We start from the raw sequence: 7,055 nt of genomic DNA, 5'->3' as shown, positions 1-7,055 counted from the left end.
TGTCTAGCAGATGTTCTCTTCAGTTACCTGAACCAGAACTAGTTGAAATATTTATTTCCAACTTGAATGAAAAAATGGAATTCCATCTAGACATGAAAGGCATAGAGTCCTTTAATGACATGATCACCCAGGGTTTAAAATGTGAATTAGCCCTCATCAAAAAGGGGCTTATCAAGATATACAATGAACCAAAAGATGCCTCTCGCCCACACTTCAACACTAATAAACCTAACTTCTGGAATAAAAACAAAAACATCATCAATGATGGGGTTGTAGATGCAAGGACTATCAAGAGTCCACAACCAGTGATCCGATTTGCGGGGCAAAACCCCACTCTTAAGAACAACAAAGTTGCTCCCTCGCCATATCAAGGACGCAATGTACTGCAAGAGGAACCGAGACAATGCCAGCAAAATTATAAACCAAAATGTACATACACTCCCTTAGGGAAACCCATTGAAACAGTGTTATGTCAGTTGGTCTCTTCAAATCTGGTGACCTTACCAAAGACATCTAATTACAAACCGGAGGTTAAACCTCCATGGTGGAGGGATAATGAACATGCGAATTCCATTAAGGGAAAGGGAATAAAACAAGTAATTGTCACAGATAGAAAGATCTTGTTCAGGATCTTATTGATCGAGGAGAGATTGAAATTCAAGGACACGACCCAAAAACTACAAATAATGATCATCTTATGTTTAAGAATCCACTTCCATCACAAGATCAAAGGGGTCCTTCCACTTTAGGATGAAACACAAATACAACTAATTATACGTGAGCTGCCTATAATTACACTGTGAATCACCTATATGATGCCAATGAACAAATTGCAACTACTACCATCAAAGAGCCAAGCCCTACCTATAATGTTGTTATGCGTCATGACAAGATCACAAATTGCAACTACTACCATCAAAGAGCTAAGCCCTACCTATAATGTTGTTATGTGTCATGACAAGATCACCATTAAATCATCTCCACAAGGCACAACCTCTATTCCAAAGCAATATAACCTTATGGGATAGTTAGATAAGACACGTGCACTTATATTCATCTTAGAGATTTTGCACCTATCCCCATCTCATAAAACAATCTTGGATCAAGCTCTCTAAGAGGCATCAGTCCCTACCAATCTAAATACAGATCAATTTCAAGCTATGGTTGGTAGTTTGAGGTCATCACCATGTCTCACTTTCTCTGAAAGTGACAATACATCCTTCCAGCAACCTCAAAATGCCTCACTCCATATTGAAGGATTTATCAACCAACATAGGATCGAGCAAGTCTTGATCGACAAAGGAGCTGGCCTAAATATTTGTACATTACAATTAGCATTGGGATATGCAGTTGAATCAGTGGATCCCCACAAAAAGATAATCATAAAAGCCTATGATGATGCAGAGCGTTCATCCAAAGGAGCAGTTGTGTTACTAATCTGAGTGGGCCCAGTGGTGAAGCACATCATATGTCAAGTTTTGGACCTTCCTTTGTCATATAATTTCTTGTTAGGAAGTCCTTGGATACATGTCATGCAAGCCGTTGCATCCACCTACCACCAGTGTATCAAGTTTCCTCATAACGGTGTAGAAATTACAATCCTGGGTGATGCAAATCCATTTGCATATTGTCACAATATCAACCATCAACCAGATATTACCGTTCCCAACAATAGAGAAGCTATCCCATCAACATCATATGTTAGTCCAGCCTCTCTTTCCAGTTCAAACACCACTATACCCAAGCAAGAGAAGTTAAAAATGAAAATGGCAGAGGAAGGTCCTAGGGAGTATAATCTAAGCCAACACTTTTGTGTTGGACAACTACCCACTTTCTCCTAGAACTCATGGTATGCCTCAATGGTTACTTCAAGTACCACTGGTCAAGCCAGCATGCACTATGGTACCTTTTATCCTTGGAAAGAGTCAAGAAGAAGAGACCAAAGATGAGGACTTAGCAGAATGGATCTATAAAGATCCTATCACCACACACATCCCACAAGCCAAGCTTTCCACAGATCAATATGGAAAAGGCCTTCTCATTATGCAAATAATGGGCTATGATGGTCAGAGTGTGTTCGGACCTTGTAAGAAAGGATGACATGAGCTGCTGCAGTCGAAATTAAAGCCTAAAGATAACATTAGATTAGGCTTTCAAAAGGAGATTCTTCCTAAGCTCTGATTCAAAGGGAAACCCAACAAACCTCTATATCAGCCTAATACTCTAAAGAGGCCACTCTTGATTATATGAGTAGCACTAAAAACCACACCAATTGCTCCAATGCAACTGAGAATACTAGCAATACCATCCACAACACCAATCATCCCACCAATCAAACCAGCAAGCCCATTAGCAGTAGCAACTGCATCAATCACACCATTAGCAGTATCAAAACCCCTAGCAGTATCGACAACACCAATAATTCCATCAGAAGCAGTCGATTCAAGAATGTCGATACTCCCAGTCTTGGATTCACTGATCCCAATAATCCTTCATGCAACACTAATCATTCCATCTCCAAAGGTACATCAACCAGTCACACCTGCAGTATTTAACTCAAAGGATATTCCGGTATCGTATAGTAATCGGATAATGGAAAGTGACTCAAAGACTGACTCACATGAGTGGGAATTTGATTCAGTACATCTCAATACTTCAGATGAGGAAGACGCATCACCACCTCCACCTCACAAAGAAATCCCTGTTTATAGAGAAGCACAGATTAAAACCTCTTGGGTTCCTGAACTGGAAACACCTTCCACAGACCCTACGTCACATCCTACACCTGATTCTGACAGGGAGAGTACCATCAATGAACTTCACCATAACGTCTTAACCCTCACTGACACATATTATGAACTTAACTTGATCGATGAGGTAATGCCCATTATCCATCCTGAACTCATCGAATGGAACCAGTCTAATCCCCCATGCCTTGACCAATTCCAAAAGGATGAGGTGATCATTGACTTTTGGTAACTACGGGATAACATACCAAGTAGGGATCACAAAGTTGGATTCACCATTGAACTTAATAGCGTAGCATACTTTGGGGCAGATGCCAAACCTTTCAGCTGCAAAAATATTACAATAAAACATGGATCCTCCAGTGAAAGCCACACTATGGCACTATTTGATCCCAAAAAAGTAAAAAGAAAGAGTGTATCCAATGGTGAAAACTTCTCTGAGGCACCTACGGATGAAAGGTTTGACATTCTTCCCTATAGTGCAAATCAGGAATGATCAACGATCCTTATTGATGATACAAAAGAATTCAACATGGGGACTCCTGAAACTCCTCACCATATACATCTTGCATCTCTTTTAACTCCAGAGGAACAACCTAAGTTTGTAGAATTCTTCCAAAAGCATCAGATTAATTTTGCATGGTCATACGTAGACATGCCTAGTCTTGATCCTGATTTGGTCATGCATCACCTCACTGTAGCAGAAGGCACTAAGCCTATCAAGAAGAAGCTTTGCAAGATGCACCCCTAGATTGTGGTACTAGTCAAAGCAGAACTTAAGAAACTCCTGGATGTTGGTTTTATTAGACCAATTGATTATGTAGATTGGATATCAAACATTGTACCTGTCAGCAAACCAAATGGGGGCATCTGTATCTGTACTGACTTCAGAGATCTAAATAAGGCATGTCCTAAAGATGACTTCCCCCTACCAAACATTGACATGATCATAGACCTAATAGCAGAACATGTCATGGTTTCTCTCATGGATGACTTTTTAGGGTACAACCAGATAAAGATCACACCAAAGGATCAACACAAGATGCCCTTCACATGTCCATGGGGAACATACTATTGGAATGTAATGCCTTTTGGTCTAAAGAATGCAGGAGCAACCTATCAAAGAGAAATGACCAGCATCTTTCATGATATGATGCATAGCATAATGGAAGATTATGTTGATGAATTATTGGCAAAATCATTAATAAGAGAAGATCATCTAGAAATATTAGAGAAAATCTTTGATAGGCCATAACAATATCATGTTCGAATCAACCGAAAGAAATGTGTCTTTGGAGTAACCTCAAGGAATCTTCTAGGATACATTGTCTCAAGCAAAGGCATTGAGGTTGATCCTACAAAGGTCAAAGCAATCATGGACATGCCACCTCCAAAGAATATCAGTCAGCTCTGCACATTACAAGGGCGGCTACAATCCATCCAAAAATTCATTGCACAACTGGCAGATAAGTGTCACCCCTTTACACACCTATTACACAAGAACATTTGCTTTCAATGGGATGCCAGATGCCAACAAGCATTCCAGATGCTTAAAGACTATCTCATGAATACACCGTTGTTGATCCCACCAGATCTAAGTAGAACTCTATTGCTCTATATTTCAGCAACTAATATAGCATTAGGAGTACTAGTGCCACAACACAATGCAGAAGGGAAAGAGTGTGTTGTATACTATATGTCTCACACACTAGTTAAATATGAACTTAATTACACATCTATTGAGCCATCTTGCCTAGCAGTAATCTTGGCAACCACTAAACTGAGACACTATATGTTAACATATAAAGTACAACTCATTGTAAAGATTGATCCACTAAAGTACTTACTCAACAAAGCAGCATTGATAGGCCGCTTGGCCAAATGAGTGATGATTCTAAGTGAATTTGACATTGAGTATGTGGACCGTAAGGCTATCAAGGGCCAAGTTATTACAGACTAGTTGGCCAATGCACCCGTCATAGGTGATCATCCTCTTGTTTCCAATTTTCCAAATGAAGAGATCTTCATGATCACAATAGCACAACCATGAAAACTATACTTTGATGGTTCCTATACTAGACATGGCTCGAGGGTAGGCATTCTGTTTATCACAGCATCTCGAAGTCTTACAGGATAACTTTTCTATGTACAAACAACATAGCAGAATATGAGGCCTTGATCATAGGACTTCGATTAGCCATACAATGGAAATTGAAAGAGTTATAGATATATGGCGACTCCAAACTGGTCATCCGATAAGTAACCGATGAATATCAGACCAAGAATGATAAACTCATGTCGTACAAGCAAATGGTGGACAATTTAAATGCATCATTTACTACTATCACCTTTGAGTAGATACCCAGATATCAGAATTGAGCTGGTGACACTATGGCTACCATTGCATCTCTCCTAGATATTCCACAGAATTCAACATGCTACGAGTTCTTGGTAGAATAACTTTGGATTCCTGCTTATGATATCCCCGAATTCAAGATGATATGTCACCTTACCAATTCTAAATCCTCACGGTACGGTGAGTTCTACACCTATCTACGCAATCACACACTTCCTCCTAACCAATCGAATAACCAATGTAAAACCTTCATTTGCCAAACCGCTCGATATACCATCATTGCTGAAACCCTATACTGACATAGTCTTGATGGTAATCTCCTTCAATGTCTAGAACATGATGAGATAACAAAGGCCTTGGAAGAGTTACATGAAGGAATTTGTGGGACTCACTCAAGCGGTCCTTCCTTAGCAAAGAAGATCATATGCACTAGATACTATTGGCCATCTACGGGAAAAGACTCCTACTATTTTGTCAGAAAATGCAAGAAATGCCAAGTTCATGGAGACCTGATACATGCATCAGCATAGGAATTGTAACCGATCACAACACCATGGTCCTTTTGTCAATGGGGCCTTGACCTTGTGGGTAAGATCCATCCATCTTCATCCAACGACCATAAGTTCATCATTACCGCTACTGAATACTTCACAAAGTGGACCAAAACTATTCCACTTACCCAAGTCACCGACACACAGATCGCCTCATTCATCCTTAATTACATCATCTGGCAGTATGGTGTACCCGTGTCCATCACCACAGATAACAAACTTCCTTTCAAAAATCAGGATGTATGTGAGCTCTGTGAGAACTTTCACATCCAACATCGCTTTTCCACTCCCTATTACCCACAAGGAAATGGTCAGGCCGAAGCATCGAACAAGAACATATTAAGAATTCTCAAGAAGATAGTCAATGATGTTGGTCGTGATTGGCATGTTCAATTAAATCCAACACTATGGGCATATCGAACTAGCATTCGAACCCCTACTGGTGCAACTCCCTACTCGCTGGTCTATGGCGGAGAAGCCATCCTTCCTATTGAGGTCAAGATACTAGCTCTATGAGTTTCCTTGCATAATCTCATAGATGATCAAGCATATAGAGTATCACATCTCCAATATTTAAAGCTACCTGATGAAAGGCAGCAAGCTGCATACAACCACCTCAAAGCCTATCAATAGCGCATGAGCAGAAGCTATAATCATCGATTTAGACCTCGTACATTTGAGGTAGGTGATCTTGTTCTTCGAGAGAATCCTTGTAACCAACCAAACAAAGAACATCAGGGAAATTTTGAATCAAACAGGTTGGGTCCATATGTTATCACTATTGTATTTGGGTCTAGGGCATATCGGTTGGCCACTTTAGAACGGGACCGCTAGCAGATCTGATCAACAGCATGCACCTCAAACGATTTCATACATAAGCTGTACAAAGTATCAGGCTCCCATGCATATCAGAAAAACACCAAAAACATTCAGATAAATGTCTTGAAGAAAATACAAAAAAATCAAAATAGTAAAGAAAAATCATGCATCCAAATGGTGAACAACTACTTCGATGGTGCCTTGGGTAAGTGCGATGGTGAAAACCTAGAAAACAGACGCCACTCGTAAAGGCTATGGCTCCATTGTCTTTCAGACTTGTTGCGATCACATGTATTTCATCCACTCATCCATCATTCAAACCATGGCTTGTTATTGATCTACAATCAAGGATAGTACTTCATGCATCTTGCATCCCACTTTTTCATAGTCATGTCTAAACTAGGGGAAATGCTCCTTAACCTATTGATGGAAGTGGATTCTGCATTACTTGTGATTCATTGAGTTCAACATTCAAAACTATCTCACAAAAACCAAAAACATTCAAAACTATCTCACAAAAACCAAAAACATTCAAAATCGTCACACAAAATAGAAAAAACAATCAAAACACTCACAAAATCC

The sequence above is a fragment of the Cryptomeria japonica genome, chromosome 11 (genome assembly GCF_030272615.1).
Source record: "Cryptomeria japonica chromosome 11, Sugi_1.0, whole genome shotgun sequence".
NCBI lineage: Eukaryota > Viridiplantae > Streptophyta > Pinopsida > Cupressales > Cupressaceae > Cryptomeria > Cryptomeria japonica.
The sequence above is the reverse complement of the archived record's forward strand: the minus strand, read 5'-3'. Positions refer to the sequence as shown.